Below are 13,995 nucleotides of genomic sequence, written 5' to 3'. Positions count from 1 at the left end.
AACAGAAGAACATCAGAGCAGTCTCTTTCTTTCTCCTGACAACTTCCTTGACTACTTGGTGGTCAGACTGGTGGGGAAACTGACCAGCAGGTGGCGCTGTTGTAACAAAATTCATTCATATTAACAGTACATGTATCCCTTAATATCTTGGAATCAAAAGGAAATAAATAATGAATGTAAATTACAAAAGTGCTTAGAATAGCACAATCATCAATTTTACATTCACTTATTTTGAAGGTTAACTTATCCTTTAATAAGGGGCAAACCGGGTCTTTGACAGGGCACATGACAAATATACAGTAAACAAACAGCACAACTTCCATTTTTTTATCCTTTATTCTCAGGCAATTTGGACATAGACTGTAGTGAGATGGGAGGAAAGTGGGGTGGGCCCCCCAGCACTAGGGGTCGGTTGGCAGATACTCGGCTGCAACTCCTGTCCTGCTGAACTGAGCCAGGGGAAGACATAACAACTGATTATCAGCCCAGTAGGTACAGGAGGTGGAGCCAGTCGGCGACATTAATCCAGTGGGAGTGGCCAAAGTGAAGGGTGCGCCAGAGAGGGGCGGAACTTAGCCACTGTGAACAGGTGCGAGAGTGACAGTGCTCACAATACAGCTAAGCCCTGGGCCGCTCAGGAACGTCTCAGAGGAGCTTGGGAATCCGGAGCATCATTCCAATCACATGCGAATCCTCATGGAAAGTTCCATGTAATTGTGATGCATGACTTTATTCTTCTCCGCCCGGGGCTCCCATACACACTAGGGGTTTATATGCAGGAAGCTGAGTTTCATTCTGGAACTTGGCAGCATAAAATCTCCTGTAAGGAGAGAAACTTCTCCCAGGGCTATCGACTGGGAAATGCGAATTCTAGATACTTTCCTGGGCCCTATGCCTTGTAGGGGCCCCATGATAACTGTAGGACTGTACGTATAGTCAGGTAAGCTGGTGTCAGGAGAAGGAACTGTAACTGAGGGTTAGTGAAGAAGGTGAAGTATAGACTGTGTTCCTAAATAGTTGCACTTCCCCTTTAAAAAAGTTTGGCTCTATGTTCCAGAGTATTTATAACAGAGGAAGCCCCCATATACTCTATGCATGTACCCCACACGTTGCTGGTCTCTGGCTCCTGATTGGCTCCCGCTGTGCAGATCTGCTGGCCGGGGGGGGAAAGGTGCAGCGCTGACCAGGCAGCCGACAGTTGGAAATCCCTGGCAATGTGATTTATTGGCTGCAAAAAATAAAATCCCATCTCCAGGAATCCCCCGCTGTCAGCGGCAAGAAGGGGCACCGGTCCCAGGAAGTTTTTCGGATCTTTGGGCAGGTGAGAGTAAGACATGACCTGCGGGTTGTAATGAGGAATGGGGTGAGAGCAAAGAAGAGAAGGCTCAGACAAAAGGCAGGAAAGGGGAAACTAAACCTCAATTAACGGCGTTAACAGTGGGACAGTGTGTATAGTAAGGTGAGATGGGGGGCAGTAAGATCATATATTAAGGCTGTCCAAGCTACACCCTCCTGCTAATCCCTTTACTACAACATCCAGCATCCTCTAACAAGCACACAGTCTCAGGGGATGCTGGGAGCTGTAGTTCAATAACATGGAATCATGGAATACTAGGAGCAGGAAACAGGCCAAAGACATACTAGGAGCTGGAAACAGGCCAAAGACATACTAGGAGCAGGAAACAGGCCAAAGACATACTAGGAGCAGGCCAAAGGCATAATAGGAGCAGGAAACAGGCCAAAGAAATACTAGGAGCAGGCCAAAGACATACTAGGAGCAGGAAACAGGCCAAAGACATACTAGGAGCAGGAAACAGGCCAAAGACATACTAGAAGCAGGCCAAAGGCATAATAGGAGCAGGAAACAGGCCAAAGACATACTAGGAGCAGGAAACAGGCCAAAGACATACTAGGAGCAGGAAACAGGCCAAAGACATACTAGGAACAGGAAACAGGCCAAAGACATACTAGGAGCAGGAAACAGGCCAAAGACATACTAGGAGCAGTAAACAGGCCAAAGACATAATAGGAGCAGGAAACAGGCCAAAGACATACTAGGAGCAGGAAACAGGCCAAAGACATACTAGGAGCTGGAAACAGGCCAAAGACATAATAGGAGCAGGAAACAGGCCAAAGACATACTAGGAGCAGGAAACAGGCCAAAGACATCCTAGGAGCAGGAAACAGGCCAAAGACATACTAGAAGCAGGCCAAAGGCATACTAGGAGCAGCAAACAGGCCAAAGACATACTAGGAGCAGGAAATGGGCAAAAGACATACTAGGAGCAGGAAACAGGCCAAAGACATACTAGGAGCAGGAAACAGGCCAAAGACATACTAGGAGCAGGAAACAGGCCAAAGACATACTAGAAGCAGGCCAAAGGCATACTAGGAGCAGCAAACAGGCCAAAGACATACTAGGAGCAGGAAATGGGCAAAAGACATACTAGGAGCAGGAAATGGGCAAAAGACATACTAGGAGCAGGAAACAGGCCAAAGACATACTAGGAGCAGGAAACAGGCCAAAGACATACTAGGAGCAGGAAACAGGCCAAAGACATACTAGGAGCAGGAAACAGGCCAAAGACATACTAGGAGCAGGAAACAGGCCAAAGACATACTAGGAGCAGGAAACAGGCCAAAGACATACTAGAAGCAGGCCAAAGGCATAATAGGAGCAGGAAACAGGCCAAAGACATACTAGGAGCAGGAAACAGGCCAAAGACATACTAGGAGCAGGAAACAGGCCAAAGACATACTAGGAACAGGAAACAGGCCAAAGACATACTAGGAGCAGGAAACAGGCCAAAGACATACTAGGAGCAGGAAACAGGCCAAAGACATACTAGGAGCAGGAAACAGGCCAAAGACATACTAGGAGCAGGCCAAAGGCATAATAGGAGCAGGAAACAGGCCAAAGAAATACTAGGAGCAGGCCAAAGACATACTAGGAGCAGGAAACAGGCCAAAGACATACTAGGAGCAGGAAACAGGCCAAAGACATACTAGAAGCAGGCCAAAGGCATAATAGGAGCAGGAAACAGGCCAAAGACATACTAGGAGCAGGAAACAGGCCAAAGACATACTAGGAGCAGGAAACAGGCCAAAGACATACTAGGAGCAGGAAACAGGCCAAAGACATACTAGGAGCAGGAAACAGGCCAAAGACATACTAGGAGCAGGAAACAGGCCAAAGACATAATAGGAAGCAGGAAACAGGCCAAAGACATACTAGGAGCAGGAAACAGGCCAAAGACATACTAGGAGCTGAAACAGGCCAAAGACATAATAGGAGCAGGAAACAGGCCAAAGACATACTAGGAGCAGGAAACAGGCCAAAGACATACTAGGAGCAGGAAACAGGCCAAAGACATACTAGAAGCAGGCCAAAGGCATACTAGGAGCAGCAAACAGGCCAAAGACATACTAGGAGCAGGAAATGGGCAAAAGACATACTAGGAGCAGGAAACAGCCAAAGGACATACTAGGAGCAGGAAACAGGCCAAAGACATACTAGGAGCAGGAAACAGGCCAAAGACATACTAGGAGCAGGAAACAGGCCAAAGACATACTAGGAGCAGGAAACAGGCCAAAGACATACTAGGAGCAGGAACAGGCCAAAGACATACTAGGAGCAGGAAACAGGCCAAAGACATACTAGGAGCAGGAAACAGGCCAAAGACATACTAGGAGCAGGAAACAGGCCAAAGACATACTAGGAGCAGGAAACAGGCCAAAGACATACTAGGAGCAGGAAACAGGCCAAAGACATACTAGAAGCAGGCCAAAGGCATAATAGGAGCAGGAAACAGGCCAAAGACATACTAGGAGCAGGAAACAGGCCAAAGACATACTAGGAGCAGGAAACAGGCCAAAGACATACTAGGAACAGGAAACAGGCCAAAGACATACTAGGAGCAGGAAACAGGCCAAAGACATAATAGGAGCAGGAAACAGGCCAAAGACATACTAGGAGCAGGAAACAGGCCAAAGACATACTAGGAGCTGGAAACAGGCCAAAGACATAATAGGAGCAGGAAACAGTCCAAAGACATACTAGGAGCAGGAAACAGACCAAAGACATACTAGAAGCAGGCCAAAGGCATACTAGGAGCAGCAAACAGGCCAAAGACATACTAGGAGCAGGAAACGGGCAAAAGACATACTAGGAGCAGGAAACAGGCCAAAGACATACTAGGAGCAGGAAACAGGCCAAAGACATACTAGGAGCAGGAAACAGGCCAAAGACATACTAGGAGCAGGAAACAGGCCAAAGACATACTAGGAACAGGAAACAGGCCAAAGACATACTAGGAGCAGGAAACGGGCCAAAGACATAATAGGAGCAGGAAACAGGCCAAAGACATACTAGGAGCAGGAAACGGGCCAAAGACATACTAGGAGCAGGAAACAGGCCAAAGACATACTAGGAGCAGGAAACAGGCCAAAGACATACTAGGAGCAGGAAACAGGCCAAAGACATACTAGGAGCAGGAAACAGGCCAAAGACATACTAGGAGCAGGAAACGGGCCAAAGACATAATAGGAGCAGGAAACAGGCCAAAGACATACTAGGAACAGGAAACAGGCCAAAGACATACTAGGAGCAGGAAACAGGCCAAAGACATACTAGAAGCAGGCCAAAGGCATAATAGGAGCAGGAAACAGGCCAAAGACATACTAGGAGCAGGAAACGGGCAAAAGACATACTAGGAGCAGGAAACAGGCCAAAGACATACTAGGAGCAGGAAACAGGCCAAAGACATACTAGGAGCAGGAAACAGGCCAAAGACATACCAGGAGCAGGAAACAGGCCAAAGACATACTAGAAGCAGGCCAAAGGCATAATAGGAGCAGGAAACAGGCCAAAGACATACTAGGAGCAGGAAACAGGCCAAAGACATACTAGGAGCAGGAAACAGGCCAAAGACATACTAGGAACAGGAAACAGGCCAAAAACATACTAGGAGCAGGAAACAGGCCAAAGACATAATAGGAGCAGGAAACAGGCCAAAGACATACTAGGAGCAGGAAACAGGCCAAAGACATACTAGGAGCTGGAAACAGGCCAAAGACATAATAGGAGCAGGAAACAGTCCAAAGACATACTAGGAGCAGGAAACAGGCCAAAGACATACTAGAAGCAGGCCAAAGGCATACTAGGAGCAGCAAACAGGCCAAAGACATACTAGGAGCAGGAAATGGGCAAAAGACATACTAGGAGCAGGAAACAGGCCAAAGACATACTAGGAGCAGGAAACAGGCCAAAGACATACTAGGAGCAGGAAACAGGCCAAAGACATACTAGGAGCAGGAAACAGGCCAAAGACATACTAGGAGCAGGAAACGGGCCAAAGACATACTAGGAGCAGGAAACGGGCCAAAGACATAATAGGAGCAGGAAACAGACCAAAGACATACTAGGAGCAGGAAACGGGCCAAAGACATACTAGGAGCAGGAAACAGGCCAAAGACATACTAGGAGCAGGAAACAGGCCAAAGACATACTAGGAGCAGGAAACAGGCCAAAGACATACTAGGAGCAGGAAACAGGCCAAAGACATACTAGGAGCAGGAAACGGGCCAAAGACATAATAGGAGCAGGAAACAGGCCAAAGACATACTAGGAACAGGAAACAGGCCAAAGACATACTAGGAGCAGGAAACAGGCCAAAGACATACTAGAAGCAGGCCAAAGGCATAATAGGAGCAGGAAACAGGCCAAAGACATACTAGGAGCAGGAAACGGGCAAAAGACATACTAGGAGCAGGAAACAGGCCAAAGACATACTAGGAGCAGGAAACAGGCCAAAGACATACTAGGAGCAGGAAACAGGCCAAAGACATACTAGGAGCAGGAAACGGGCAAAAGACATACTAGGAGCAGGAAACAGGCCAAAGAAATACTAGGAGCAGGAAACGGGCCAAAGACATACTAGGAGCAGGAAACAGGCCAAAGACATACTAGAAGCAGGCCAAAGGCATAATAGGACCAGGAAACAGGCCAAAGACATACTAGGAGCAGGAAACAGGCCAAATAAATACTAGGTGCAGGAAACAGGACAAAGACACACTAGTGTAATGTGACTGCACCAAGTTACACAAGATTGAACACAATTAACATGTGCTCTCCTATGTGGGCATGTCCAGATTCCACATCTTACTTCCTATTACACCACTAGCCTGTTAACTGCTGCTGCTACAGGTGCTGACACAGTCCAACTAGGAGTAGGAAACAGGCCACATATACAGTCACAGCAGAAAACAGGCCAATCACACCCCAAGAGCATGAAACAGGCCAGGACACAGCAGAAACAGGCCAATGGCATGTTAGGAGCGTGAAGCAGTCCAAATACACTCTAGGAGCAGAAAATAGGCCACAGATAAATTAGAAGCAAAAAACAGTTCACAGGTACATGAGAAAGAACAAACAGGCCAAAACACACCAGGTGAACGGAACAGGCTAAACCCACCAGTAACAGAAAACAGGCCAAACATACAAGCAGGGAAAAGTCTACAGTCGCATCAGGAAAACAAGGCGAGAGTGGAGCAGTCAAGGAGCAGGGAAGTAAATGTGCCGTTCCGTATAGACACTTGGAGCAGAGGGAAGTGGAGGCCACTAGGACAGACGTCCATTAATGCACAAGAAATGCAGGGGGAGAAATAAGAGACTGACAGAGGCCTAAACCACTGCTCTCCTCACACTCCTCACTTGCCCAGCAATGGCAACACGGGCCAGATAATCTGTGTCTCTGTGACTCGGCCGACATGAGAAAGAGGAGCCACTAAGCTCTGTGGCTGCAGAAACAAGACACAGTCCTTACAGACCCAGGGGCCTCAGGGACCCACCCAGGAACATACCAGAACCTCTCCCCCCAACAGGCAGGTGCCATATGGATCAGCACTGTGTCCTCTTCTTACTCCAGGGAGAGGGGGCCCAGCAGTAATATTTCCCATGAGCACATGTGCCCCGAGGAGGCAGATCCTACCAAATCACTGTGTTCCTCTCCTGCAACTGTGTACTGGGGCTTTAATGGGGCTCTAACTCCCCCCTATATACCTATAGTATTAAATGCCCCTATATACCTATAGTATTAACTGCTCCTATATACCTATAGTATTAACTTCCCCTATATACCTATAGTATTAACTGGCCCCTATATACCTATAGTATTAACTTCCCCTATATACCTATTAAATTCCCCCCTATATACCTATTGTATTAACTGCCCCTATATACCTATAGTATTAACTGGCCCCTATATACCTATAGTATTAACTTCCCCTATATACCTATAGTATTTACTGTCCCTATATACCTATAGTATTAACTGTCCCTATATACCTATAGTATTAACTTCCCCTATATACCTATTAACTGCCCCCTATATACCTATAGTATTAACTGGCCCCTATATACCTATAGTACTAACTGTCCCTATATACCAATAGTATTAACTTCCCCTATATACCTATAGTATTAACTGGCCCCTATATACCTATAGTATTAACTTCCCCTTTATACCTATTAACTGCCCCCTATATACCTATAGTATTAACTGCCCCTATATACCTATAGTATTAACTGGCCCCTATGTACCTATAGTATTAACTGCCCCTATATACCTATAGTATTAACTGGCCCCTATATACCTATAGTATTAACTTCCCCTATATACCTATTAACTGCCCCCTATATACCTATAGTATTAACTGCCCCTATGTACCTATAGTATTAACTGCGTCTATGTACCTATAGTATTAACTGCCCCTATATACCTATAGTATTAACTGGCCCCTATATACCTGTAGTATTAACTGCCCCTATGTACCTATAGTATTAACTGCCCTGCCCCCTGTGTACCTATAGTATTAACTTATACAGCCGGAGAGTCTGAGGATGAGATGATCCAATCAGAGCAATCTTGAGCTGTACCCTGGCACAAATATAACTGAGTATTGAGTATCAGTTTGATCTCCTTCACCCAAACCGACCTTCACCCTGGGCCTTTCCAGCCACTGCTTGGGGTTCTCCTAGCGAGTCCAGCTGCCATTCTGAAGTGACAGTTGTAATAGGGAGGTTGCTGGCTGGTATCTATGCCAAGCCTCTCCTGCTGTTGGCTAATCCTTGCCCTGCACTTATATGTGTGTCTGGCTGTGGCTTGTACCTAAGTATGTCCCGTAGGGCAGGGCTGAGACTAAACAAAGCTGCTTTTTTTCCTCCCAACAGACGAGCAGGTGCTTGGGGCAAGAATGCAGACAGAGGCAATAAAGAGGAGAGGTTATGGCCTCCCTGCAGAACAACATGTGCTTTTCCCTCCAGACTGGGCAAGTAAAGATCATAGAGACTCCATGCCTGGCACACGTGGGCCACTGACTCTCTCCAGGGGCTCCCAGAGTGGGGGGGGAGGCTGAAGGTCAGTTGTGGGTTCATCAGTAATACTTCTATGCCACTCTACACTGGTACCCGCCCCACCAACCCCTCCTCTATTAAAGGGGAACTATTCAGAAAATATAGATTTTATATAACCTTCCTCATACTGAAGTAAGAAACTTGCTGAATACAATCAATTAAATATTCTGCATTGTTTCTGAAATTATCAAGTTTATCTTCACTATCCCTCTCTCAGCATCTGTTTCTCTTCATTCTGTCTTCATTCAGCAGTTGGGTGTCAGATATTCATTGACAGTTAGATCCAATATATCTTATAGGGGGCTCCTTTCCTAGCAGATGTATTAGAGCTCACTCTATTAAATGATTCCAGTACAAACAAAATCTAACAAAATAACTGCCTTTTGCACAAATTCTGCATGTAGAGAGACATGATGTCTGGTGAGTTTAATAGAGTGAGCTCTAATACATCTTCTAGGCAAAAGGAGCCCCCCTATAAGATATATTGGATCTAACTGTCAGTGAATATCTGACACCCAACTGCTGCATGAAGAGAGAATGAAGAGAAACAGATGCTGAGAGAGGGATAGTGAAGATAAACTTGATTATTTCAGAAACAATGCAGAATGTTTATTTGATTGTATTTAGAAAGTTTCAGTATGATGAAGCTTATTTTAAATTTCCATTTTCACAATAGTTCCCCTTTAATGATCTGCTCACTCATATCCATATCTATATATTCCTTCTCTGGAATCCCCTTCCATCTCCCAAAAGACTTGCACCCAGTCTCTCAACCACACATTGGGGTTCTGCCGGGTGCACCCCAGCTCTATCTTGACTATAAGCTGCAATAGAATATAGAACATATTGATGCCCAGAGGGCGGCCATTAAAGAATTTAAGACGGGGCCGCTGGACCTCCCTGGCGCATACAAACAAACCCCAAACTGTGGTTGTTACTGAATATGCCCAACACAATCGCTTGTTCCTCACCCCCGCATTCCCATCTCAGCACAACGATTAAACGGCCATTAACACAAGTTCTGCCCAAATATAAATGACTGGGCCCCATCCCCTAAATCCTGGGAGCGGCAGCAGGAGGAGCGCCACCCAGTGCGAGGGCTGTAATTAAAGTGGCGCCTAACGTACTCACAGCCCAAAGCATTTAAGGTCAACTCACGTCTCCTTTTTATCGATGGCAAGGTTTGGGGGGCACTAAATAATATTACCATTGGGGGTCCATGAGTTTTAGTTCCAACACAGCAGCAGAAAGGGGCAACACAGAAGGAACAGGGCAGAGACACAACAGGGCGACAGTGGTTCCACCAGCCTTAAAGGGGAACTATTGCGAAAATGAAAATGTAATATAAGCTTCATCATACTGAAATAAGAAACTTTTTAAATACAATCAATTAAAAATTCTGAAATATTTCTGAAATAATCAAGTTTCACTTCTTTCTCTCAGCATCTGTTTCTCTTCATTCTGTTTCTCTTCATTCTGTCTTCATGCAGCAGTTGGATTCATTCATTGACAGTTAGATCCAATATATCTTATAGGGGAGCTCCTTTTGCCTAGAAGATGTATTAGAGCTCACTCTATTAAACTCACCAGACATCATGTCTCTCTACATGCAGGATTTGTGCAAAGGGCAGTTATTTTGTTAGATTTTGTTTGTAATGGAATCAGTTATTTGAGTGAGCTCTGATACATCTGCTAGGAAAGGGACCCCCCCCCATAAGATATATTGGATCATTCATCTAACAAAATAACGTCCCTTTGCACAAATTCTGCATGTAGAGAGACATGATGTCTGGTGAGTTTAATAGAGTGACCTCTAATACATCTCTAGGCAAAAGGAGCCCCCCTATAAGAAATATTGGATGTAACTGTCAGTGAATATCTGACACCCAACTGCTGCATGAAGAGAGAATGATGAGAAACAGATGCTGAGAGAGGAATAGTGAAGATAAACTTGATTATTTCAGAAACAATGCAGAATGTTCAATTAATTGTAATTAGAAAGTTTCTTATTTCAGTATTATGAAGCTTATATTAATTTTTAATTTTCCCGATAGTTCCCCTTTAAGCTCAAGGGCCACATAGCGGCGCCATGATATGGTTAAAAAGCATGTACCCCAAGTCTCAGTATGTTATGGGGGCTCAGAAGAGAAATGTTCTCAGCAGAGGGTCTCACAGCCACCCCGGCCATCAATGGTTAAAGGGACTGGGGGTTCTGCAGGTTTGGGACCATCAGGCTATTGTTAGGGTTGCAGGTCTGGCTGAATTACACCAACAAATCAAAGTTGCACCCTGAAATAATGATCCAGCCAAAGGAGCAGCTAATGCAGAGGCCTGGGGGAAGCAGAGTGAGGGGACAGAGGGGAACTTACCCTTTATACGTAGGATCCAGTATAGGCAGCAAGTAATCCAGTAAGGGGGGGATGTGTCCCCAGTTCCACCATGCGGGGCCCAGGCCAATAAGCAGCCACATGTAGGAGCAGCAGGTACCGACCCAGCAGGACCAGCTCCCACCAAACTCACTGACAGGCCAGACATGGGGAAATCCCTATATAACCCAGGCCCCACGTCATCCTCCCTCCTGTCATTACACACCGGAGGAGGGGCCACTTACTGTACTCACTGGAATAGGAGGGCACTCCCGATGGGCTCGTCTTGCCTGCGCTTGTTTGGGAACAATATTTAGCCCCGAGGCTAAGGAGGGGCCACACATATATTATCAACCGACCAGGGAAATGTCATGGTAATAGGTGTGCCTCTGAGTGTAAGCTCTGCAGGGCAGGATTCCCTTATTGCATTGGCTCCCTCTCCCTGTATCATATCTGTGTCCCTTTGTATATCAGACTGTAAGCTCTGCAGGACAGGATTACCTTCTTGCCATGGTTCCCTCTCCCTGTATTGTAATTGTGTCTCTCTGTATATTAGAGTGCAAGTTCTGCAGTGCAGGATTCCCTTCTTGCAATGGTTCCTTCTCCCTGTAATTTATCTCTGTACCTCTGTATATTAGATTGTAAGCTCTGCAGGACAGAATCCCCTTCTACCAATGGTTCCCTCCCCCTGTATTATATCTGTGCCCCTCTGTATATTAGAGTGTAAGCTCTGCAGGGCAGGATCCCCTTTTTGTAATGGTTTCCTCTTCTTGTATTGCATCTGTGTCCCTCTGCATATTAGAGTGTAAGCTCTGCAGGACAGGATTCCCTTATTGCATTGGCTCCCTCTCCCTGTATCATATCTGTGTCCCTCTGTATATTAGACTGTAAGCTCTGCAGGACAGGATTACCTTCCTGCAATGGTTCCCTCTCCCTGTATTGTAATTGTGTACCTCTGTATATTAGATTGTAAGCTCTGCAGGGCAGGATTCCCTTCTACCAATGGTTCCATCACCCTGTATTTTATCTGTGCCCCTCTGTATATTAGAGTGTAAGCTCTGCAGGGCAGGACTCTCTATCCAGTATCAGCACAGCATCCTTCCGATTGGGCTCAGCCTGTATATTAGAGTCATTATGGTATCTGTGATATTGTATACAGACAACGATCCAAACAGTAGCATAGGACAGAACCGCCTCCCGCCCCAATGACATCACAATCAGTCTCACCATGGCAACAGCAAAACAAAGCTCAGACAGGGAAAACACAAGGGGGGCGAGCGGGAATCCCTTATATCCGTAGGAGATGTAATTAACCCTCGGTTGCCTGTGCGGATGCCTATAGTATATGTCAGTATGAGCAGGTTACACTGCTGTTCTCTCCCAAACACTTGTACGTTACATTATTCCATGGGGGGGGGGGGTGCAGATTATTAAAGCTTACTTCATTTTAGGTTTGAGTGGAGTTGCAGTTGGGGGTAAGGTTGCCACCTGGCCGGTAAAAATGATGGTTGATCCCAATGTTATTAATAGGGAATAAAGATAAATATATAGGAAGGTCAGTGATATGTTCCCAATGTTATTAATAGGGAATAAAGATAAATATATAGGAAGGTCAGTGATCCCAATGTTATTAATAGGGAATAAAGATAAATATATAGGAAGGTCAGTGATCCCAATGTTATTAATAGGGAATAAAGATAAATATATAGGAAGGTCAGTGATCCCAATGTTATTAATAGGGAATAAAGATAAATATATAGGAAGGCCAGTGATCCCAATGTTATTAATAGGGAATAAAGATAAATATATAGGAAGGTCAGTGATCCCAATGTTATTAATAGGGAATAAAGATAAATATATAGGAAGGTCAGTGATCCCAATGTTATTAATAGGAATAAAGATAAATATATAGGAAGGTCAGTGATCCCAATGTTATTAATAGGGAATAAAGATAAATATATAGGAAGGTCTGTGATCCCAATGTTATTAATAGGGAATAAAGATAAATATATAGAAAGGTTGGTATTTTTGTCCAGAAAAGGTGGCAACCCTATACGGGGGTGTCTAGAGCACATTAGGGTATTATTTTTCATTTGAGCCCCATTGTAGTTGTTTTTTAGGATGCCCAGGGGAGAATTGTTTGGTTCCCCCTGTGGGAGGGTATAGGGGTTAGGGGCCCCTGTGATTTCTGATGGCAGCCCTGGGATGTGTATCTGTACCAGACTGGCTACAAGTGTTAGTGAGTCGCACACACAGGAGGAAGTGCACAATCACATGCCCTCACACTGTGCTGACTGTTGTGTCAGTGTTTGGTTGCCGGGCAACTGGAAGATTGTGAGAAAGTGACACGGAAACGGAGAATAAACAAGCAATGATTTTGACTCGGCCCCACCCCCTTAACTGTAACCGCGCTCTCTCTCGTAGTTCTACATCTCACCCCCGGATTCTGGGCAAAACTCTCTTCATTAACTCTTTGCTTCCATCATTAGCACCGTTGCGCTACTGCTCCTAAAAAATACTGTTAAAGGGGAAGACTCTCCATCAAAGTAAGTAAGGTTGAAAAAAGACACACGTCCATCAAGTTCAACCTTTTTTTTTTTAACCTGCCTAACTGCCAGTTGATCCAGAGGAAGGCAAAAAAAAAACAAAAAAAACCCCATCTGAAGCCATCATTTAAGGTTCATTTGCTAAAGTTCATTTTGCTGACTTCAAGGAGAAGGAAAGCTACCGAAGTTTATTGCCAGTAGATTAGCCACAGTAGTGCAAGCTATAACACTATATTTATTCTGTGGAATGTTAAATCATACCTGAGTAAACAACTCTGGAAGCTCTATGTTTGTTTAGGATAGCAGCTGCCATATTAGCTTGGTGTGACATCACTTCCTACCTGAGCCTCTCCCTGTTCACTCATAGCTCTGGGCTCAGATTACAGCAGGGAGGGGGAGAGGAGCAAACTGAGCATGCTCAAGCCCTAGCCCTGGAGGTTTAAGCTGAAAACAGCTTTAACTCTACCATTACTGCATTTGGAAGGCAACTCCGCACAACATCAAAGAGGTAAGGAACCCCATCTTCCTGTAGACAGGGCTGGATTTGTGCGAAGGCCACAAAGGCCTGAGCCTAGGGCGGCATAAAATGGTCATGGAACTCTGAGGTGACTTCTAATATCCTCATATTTTGCAACAGGGGGTACTTTATTTATTATAATACACACATTTC

This window comes from Xenopus laevis, chromosome 3S (assembly GCF_017654675.1).
Source record: "Xenopus laevis strain J_2021 chromosome 3S, Xenopus_laevis_v10.1, whole genome shotgun sequence".
Taxonomy (NCBI): Eukaryota; Metazoa; Chordata; class Amphibia; order Anura; family Pipidae; genus Xenopus; species Xenopus laevis.
Note: the sequence above shows the minus strand (reverse complement) of the source record.